This window comes from Cavia porcellus, unplaced genomic scaffold, assembly GCF_034190915.1.
Source record: "Cavia porcellus strain 051 isolate PalLab524CR breed Dunkin Hartley unplaced genomic scaffold, mCavPor4.1 scaffold_24, whole genome shotgun sequence".
In the NCBI taxonomy this organism is placed as follows: Eukaryota; Metazoa; Chordata; class Mammalia; order Rodentia; family Caviidae; genus Cavia; species Cavia porcellus.
The window spans coordinates 1,377,039-1,384,823 of NW_026947507.1; the positions used below are offsets into that span (position 1 = coordinate 1,377,039).

General features: G+C 43.1%; 1 long non-coding RNA gene across 1 annotated transcript; it reads right to left on the reverse strand.

Moving 5' to 3' along the window:
• Positions 1-2,944: 2,944 nt before the first annotated feature.
• On the reverse strand, positions 2,945-7,448 carry LOC134472638 (uncharacterized). The gene is made up of 2 exons (XR_010042531.1): positions 7,312-7,448; positions 2,945-6,525 (listed from the first exon to the last, which is right to left on the reverse strand). It is a non-coding gene; the product is annotated as an uncharacterized LOC134472638 (long non-coding RNA).
• Positions 7,449-7,785: the final 337 nt, after the last annotated feature.

Below are 7,785 nucleotides of genomic sequence, written 5' to 3' on the forward strand. Positions count from 1 at the left end.
CTGGGAACACTGCTCACCTGACCAGAAGGAAATGCATCATCTGATCTCTGGATGGCATGTCCTTGGGAACCTCAGAGAGGTGACTGCGCATTCCTGAGCCCAGAGTCCAACTAGGAGACTGAAATAGGCATAATGCCAGGCTCTTTCACACCATCTCACTGAATCTTTGGGCTTACTCTTAGGTGGGAAAGCCCATAATTCTCCATATTTCACTGAAGGGGAAATTAGAGCCCAGAGGCATTAAATAACTGATCTAAGGTCACACCACCAAGGAGAGAAAAGCTGGGTCCAAATTCAGGTTTGGCTGCCCCAAGAACCCAGGCTGTCTGTCTCTTGGTGAGACTAGAAAGAAGAACAATGTTGAGGAATTCAGGCTTCTTGATGGGGAAATGATAGCAGTTAGATCTTAAGATACATATGTGACCATTTCACTGGGTAGTATTCAACAGCAACACTCACTCTATTTTTGATCACACCTCATAAAGACCCTTATGAAGGAAAACGGCAGAAATGACAAGTGTGTTTGGAGAGAGAAGGAGTATTTTAAGAGGGATGAATGACAATGTATCCTGTACTTTAATAAATATTTTTAAAATTCTTTTAAAGATTCCCATGTGGAAGTCCCATAGCCAGTAGCTCAGAAGGTGGAGTCTTTGAAAAGGTAATTAAGCCAAAATGACATCATTGGGGTGAGTCTTAATCCAAAATGACTAATTTCCTTCTCAGGTCACAGGCACACAGAGAGAAGACCACAAGAAGACACAGGGAGAAGCTGGCTTACCAACCGAGAAGGGAGTTTAAGACACCAATCCTGCCACCATCTTGATCTTGGACTTCTGACTTCTAGAACTGCATGAAAGTAAGTTTCTATTGTTCAAGCCACCCAATCAGTGGTAATTTGTAATGGTAACCAAATACACTAATACAAACTCCCACTTTGCGAAGTGTTGTTTTCCAGACATGATTTCAGAATATTTATAAGCAGTTACATTCAGAATAGAATTCCACTCAAGAGACAGGTAGGGAGGTTGGGGTATTACCGAAATCCCCCAAATCCCTTAACTAATATTCTTTTTTTATAAATCTCTGAACGTGGTATATATCTGTCAACTCCTTTTTCATTGTAATTCTCCTGACAATTACTACCCTCAGCCTCCTCTCAAGACTCAGAGGAAGATGACAGAAGGCAGTGGGTTACAGCACTGACCTTTCATATCCACAGGACTAGCTGGCCTTTTGGGCACTGACAGGTGGGACAGAGGCACCTGTTGGTAACCTGGGTGACTGTAATGTCTCGTGAAGTGTAACGTGTCCACACTGGGGTGCTCCCTCATCAGTGAGCACCCAGTGATTATTGAGGACCATCACATGATGCTGGACCAAAGAACTTTGACAACTGAGAAAACCAGACTGCAAAAAAAAATCGGCCCCTGAATTTTGAAAGTATTTAATTTCAGTACATCCTGTCATGAGTGAACATGAGTAAACACCCACAGAAAGGGTGAAGAAGAAAGCCCCTTTGAACTGCGCGGGGTGGGGGAGGGAGGAAATGAGAGGCGTTACAGCCACGAACCCAAGGATAGAAGGGGAGGCTGGAAATGAGTGTTTCAAAAAGCAAAAGTAGCCGGGGGTGTAACTCAGTGACACAATGCATTCTTAGTATATACATGGCTCTGGGTTCAATCCCCAGCACCAAAAAGAGAAAAAGAAGAAATAAATCTTACATAGTACATCTTCTGAAATATAATTGGGGAATTTTGTTCAAGAGAAAGTGTTAGGTCAAAGCTGCCTTGCAGGGAAGGTTTAAGCCTGTCTCCAACATTTTTCTTGATTTGTTAGTCAACAGTAAAAAAGGCACCGGAACAGGAATGCTCCTAAGGAAAAAAAACTTCATTTTTAGCACTCTGCAATTTGGTGGTCTTCAGACTTGATAAATTCTAAGTGGAAATCTTGATCATTTTTAGAACCTATTTCTGTGTTTTACCCAATCCAAAGACCATGAAAGCAGTGTGACAGGCATGGTTAAACCCTCTGTCTCTCACCTTAAGCAATGACAGTGAAGTTATGCTGTCTTCAAACACGCAGAAAAAGCTCTGCTCTAGAATAGCCCATACTGACATATGTGTAAAATATATAACGGCATGCTTTGTTTATTCCATCTTTACTCACATGTATAAAACAGAAGAGGAAAAAATATCTCCGTCTGACCTCATATTCTAGGAGAGAATATGTTCTAACCACACTTCATTACAAGTGTGAAAAATATGCCTTCTGAAAAGGAGAAACTGCGTATGTATGTGATATTTGTGCCCCGGGCTGGGAAGTGACCCGTTAGCTTTGGTTTTGCTCTGAGTGGCCGTGGACCCATACTCACACTTCAGTGGGACTGTCTTCAGGAGTCTCAGCTGAGCAGAAGCAGCTAGTCTGCTCAAAAATTCCCACAAAGCACACAAGAGGATTAAGCCTGACAGTCAAAGCAGGATAAGAAAGTATAAGAAACTCTTGGCCTCATGAGGGTGCAGAGGGAGTTTTGGGACAGTTGGCCAGCAGGTGCAATAGTCAAAGGTTGTCTGTTGGGATGGGCACCTCCAGAGACTGAGCCAGAGTGCTGAGTGCCCAGGCAGCAAGTGTCGAAGCCATAGAAGAGGAACTGGAAATGGTGGTCAGCAACAGTGAAGTGTGGCACCTATACATCATTTGAAAGAAAGTCTCAAACACAAATGGGGTGAAGAGACCAGAACGGTGGGCTGGGGCAAGGGTAGATTTCTTGGCATTTCCCCTGAGCATAAAGTCACAGTAATAATAGGTCAACAGACATCTGTTCCAAGAGTTCTATGTGAAGCTCTGACCCCAGGGTTGCAGAGTTTTGTCAAAATCCAAGACAGGAGTTTCCAGGGTTGCCAGGCAGAGAACATGGTTGGGGTTGTGAGTGAACTGGCTGCAGTATTTTCAGGGCATTTAATTCTACTACAAAATAACAGAAAAATAATTCTAATCACGAAAACCACATAGAACACATGAGTGTAGAACATAGATTTTTAAAAAGATGAAAGAAGTGGTTTCTCAAAAAAGTTAAACACAGAGTTAATCAAATGATCCAGCAATTGTAAGCCAGTGGTCATAGAAGCATAATTCATGATAGCCAAAATGTAGAAGCAACCACATCATCATGGTCATCAAGCAAGTGAATCAGCGAAGTAATATACATGTAATATTAGTCAGCCTTAAAGGAATGGAATTCTGAAACATGCTACAACATGAACCTAGAAAACATTCTGGTGAATGAAGTAAGCCAGACACAAAAGGACAATTACTGTGCAATTCCACTTAAATCAGGTACCTAGAGAAGGCAAAATAATACAGACAGAAAGAACACAGGATGCCAGGGACTCAAGGCCAGGAGAAATGAAGAGTTATTGTTTAATGCATCACACATTCTGTTTGACACAATGAAAAAATTGTGGACATGGATAGTAGCGATGGTTATACAACATCAAGAATGAATTAGTACTACCACATTGTACTTAAATATGCTTAAAACGGTGACTTTTATGTTGTGTACTTTTTTGAAAAGGATGAAGATGTTGCTGGTGGACAGAAAAGACAGAAGGGCCAGGTCATACAAAGAATGGATTGTGCCGCATCTAGTGAGACCGCTACGTTATCCCCAAGTCAGCCTCCATTGGTGACACCATTAGGCCCTCATCTGGCCTGACATATGCTTTGCCTACACACAGAGAAACCCATGGCTGCTTAGTGAGGCGCTATTTGACTGGGCGTACTCGCCTGTCATTTTTCTGATGGAGAAGACTGCTTCGGCTCCAGGCAGTTTCCTCTGCAGACCTCCTTGTTCAAACCTCCATGTTTGTAGCATAAGTAGCCTGTGAATAGGAAAAGCTGGAGTGCTCAGATGGACAGTGAGGCACTGGCCATCAGGCAGTGGTTCTTCCCCTCATTTGCACCCTAACCTGTGTGGGTTTGCCTCCCTCCCTCCCATCTTTCCCCTTGGAAACACTGGTGGTTTTTAAGTGATTCAATCAACCGTGGGACCTGCGCACCTTAATTCGGTCTGACGGCCTTTTTGTAATCACCACTGCATCAAGGACGTTTCTCACACAGTGCTGGAAAAGACAATCACTGTGCAAGAAATGGTAAGAAATTAATGTGAAAGGCAGTAAGGGCCGGAGAAAAATTAGAAGAAAGGAGTGGCCACAGGTTTCTCTGAGACCCTGAGATTTGTGCTGGGATTATGTGGGTGGTATGAAGCGGGCATGGTGCACAAGGTTATAATCTCAGCACTCAGGAGCTGAGGATGGAGGGTTGCTGTGAGTTTGAGGTCATCCTGGACTACACAGCAAGACCCTGTCTCCAAAACAATCGCAATAAAATGTGGTTGGCATGGTGTCAAGTCAAGGGGACTGGGAGAATGGGGCAGCCCAGGATGATGGGAAGCAGCAGAAAGAACACAGAAGCTTTTCATGTTACGTTGACCAAGAAAACACTCGGGCAAACAGCGAGGCCAGCCGCTGGGCCAACGGAGCAACCTGCCTTCACGACACAAAACCCACCTGTGTGTTCCAATGAATTTTTAATTTTGCCACCTACATTTTGTAGAGAGAATAATGGATGAACCAGAAGTGGTCCCTCAAAAATATCTCTTAGCTTTTGTTTTAATTTTATTTTACCGTTCAGTGCAAATTTACTTTTTTGCATGTTTTAATTTTATTGGTACATGTTAGATACATGTAATGATCATGTTTATCATAGGGAGTTTGTCCCTGTACATCATATAACTTGCTTCTTTTTTTTCCATTCCTTTCTCCTCCCTTCAACCCCAATTCCCTTGCTTATTTACAAAAAGTTCGTTCCCATTTTTGTTTCCTATGCCCTTCCCCCCTCGTTCCCTTTCTCATTTGAACATTTTGTTCCCATTTCCCAGTATCTATTACACATTTTAGCCCTCATTTATACTTTCACTTTCTCACGCCAGACAGACAATGCAATATTTAAACACGTGCACCCCACTTAGTTCACATTTTTTTAACATTAAAAAAATTACGCAGGAGAAAGGAAATAAGTTTTGTTGAATGAAACATTGATCTTGATGCTGTCAGTAATATACCCACTAGAAAAATGGGGAAATTGAAGGTCAGAACTGACCTTCAATGACCAGGCTGGTATCAAAACCCACATATGTTAGGCTGCACATCCTGTGCCCTTTTTCAAGGTGCCAAACTAGAGCAAATCTAGAGAAAATACGGTTCAGACCCAAAGTGGTATCCAGGTGGTCCTTGGGTCATCTAGAAAGGAAGACAAATCTTGTTACTCAGTTACTCAGTGAGGAGATTGAGGGTGCTAGAGTCTAGGAGAAAACACAAGATAAATGGGTTAGGGTCTAGGACACACTACAACATTGAGCGCCAAGGAGAGAAGACAGAGAAATGAATTAGTTAAAAATAGAGCCAGCTGGGTGCTAATTAGTTAACCTCTAATGAATGAGATAAAGAGCAGGATGCAATTACTGGCTGCACAGAGGGACCCAGGGTGTTTCCCTCCGCGGGTAAACCCCTGTGGGTCATCATGCTAACTCAAACTGAAAACGTGTAGAATCTAATTTTTTTCCATAAAAGAATACAGATCGTTTTACTGAATTTTTTTCTATATCTATTTTGAAGACTGCATAATTAAGAATCCGAGTTATATGGAAGATTATGTCTTACAGCAGAGACGCAAACCCTCAGAGGAGAGGCTCCCAGGAACAGTAATCCAGGCAGGGCCTAAGTAACTGGGGCTGTGGTTCACTGCAGAACAGCAGCCTCAAGAGGCTCCTTTGATGCCTCCACACCTGTGCTTTTCCTTTTTGTCTTTTCCAGGGCTGTTTATCTAAGGATCCCACTGAGCATGCCACAACCACAAAAAAGCAATATTTCAACAGAAATGAGTTGATCAGTCTTGCACAGCATCAAAAGCTATAGTGATCTGAATATAAAAAGTCCCCCAAAGCGGAGTGGCTGGGGAGGGTGGGGGCTTAGCTGCCAGCCAATGAGCTTTTAGAAGGTGACTGGATCATGGTGAGGTTTCTAACTTCATCAGTGGATTAGCCCACTGATAAACTGTTAATTGCATGGCACTTTGAGGAGAGAACAGGAAATAGGACAACTGAGGAGAGCGATCACTGGGCACAGTGCTGGGGGCTGCGTCGGGTCCCCACTCCTTCTCCTCTGGCTCTCTCACCTTCTGAGCTGCCTGGCTGCTATGAAGGATGCACCTTTCTTCTGCCCAGCTCTTCTGCTGTGTGTTTTTGCCTGGGCACAGGCCTGGCAGCAAAACAGCCAGCCTGCTGCAGACTAAAACTTCTGACACCAAGAGCCAAGAAAAACCTGTAGGTTATTTTCAGGCATTCTGTCACAGTGATGGAAAGCTGACTAACACAGAAGCCTTCTACTTTTTTTTTCTGAATTGTTCATTAAAGTTGGACATCATCGTTTAGAAACTGTGGGTAGGCGGCCACTTCCTTCTGTGGACCTGAAATGCAGAAATGCAGGGGCTTTAGAGTTTACAAAGAACTACAGGGCTTCTAAGGCTGCTCATTAGCTAGATAGGGCCCGCGTATCAGGCATCGAAAGCTCACGCTGAAAGCTCTGTTCTTCCTTATACTGCCCAGGACCCAGTCAAGCTGCACTATAATTGCAGTGAGTATTAACTGAGCCCTATATAATAAGACTTCAACTGGGTCAGGACATACAAGAGAGAAACAGGCAAACACCTGGTGGCCAGGACACATACTCCCTGCACTTACTGGGCAGCTCTGGGGATTATGTCCAGGGCCCTCTGCAGAATCATGGTGAACACCCCAAAGGTGACAGGGGTCTGGCAGTGGAAGCCTGTCAGCAGCATGCCACAGGCCTCCTGTCACTTTGTGTCATTTATGGCTTTACCAGAGAGGAAATAAACCCCCACAACCCCAGATTTTCTCCTCTTAATGTGATTTCAGGTCATTTTATTGTTTTCAATAAGACAAGCTTTAGTTAAAACACTTGTAAATGTGCTCCTATGTTTTCTTTTTATAAGAATTTTTATTTAAATAATTTCACAAGGTTAAAGAAATCCTTCTTGACCTCATATTCTGGTATTTGGTCTGGATAATATGTGCATGGTAGGATCTTTGTAAGATGATTTAGAGATTCTGTTGTCTTGACGAAAAGTAAATCATAATTACACAAATTTTTCTAGTTTTACAAGTGGTAAAATCAGGGTATGGGACAAGCAGCTGTCTTCAGATGACAATGAAAGTGACAGCTAGGTCCATACCTGGGTCCTCTTGCATCTAGGCTGGCTCTCTATCCATGGCATAGATTTCCCACAGAGCCTTTGCATCATCTTGGCTCTCTTGTAGTTTCAGACAATTGCTCATCTATTTTTAGCAGGCAAATTCACTGGGGAAGCGAGATGCTAACAAGTGAAAGGAAAAGCACATAAATACAAGGGCAAAATGACAGAGGGGAGACAACAATTAAGGATGAAAGGTTTGTAAGAGAAGTCGAGGACAACACGGCAAGCATAGCATTTCAGTGAATGAAACCCACTTTATTCACGACAGCCCTTTTCTTCCACAGTTCAGGTCCTTCCCTTTGTGCATCTCCAAGACATCTTATTTGTTCTTTTCCAATGGTATTTATTAGATTTTTCTCTGCAGCAACATGCACTGGCAATCACAGCCTGGCTGGGCCCACCAAACTGTAAACTCTATGAAGGTACTGTCAGTGTTTGGGATAAATTTGTTTT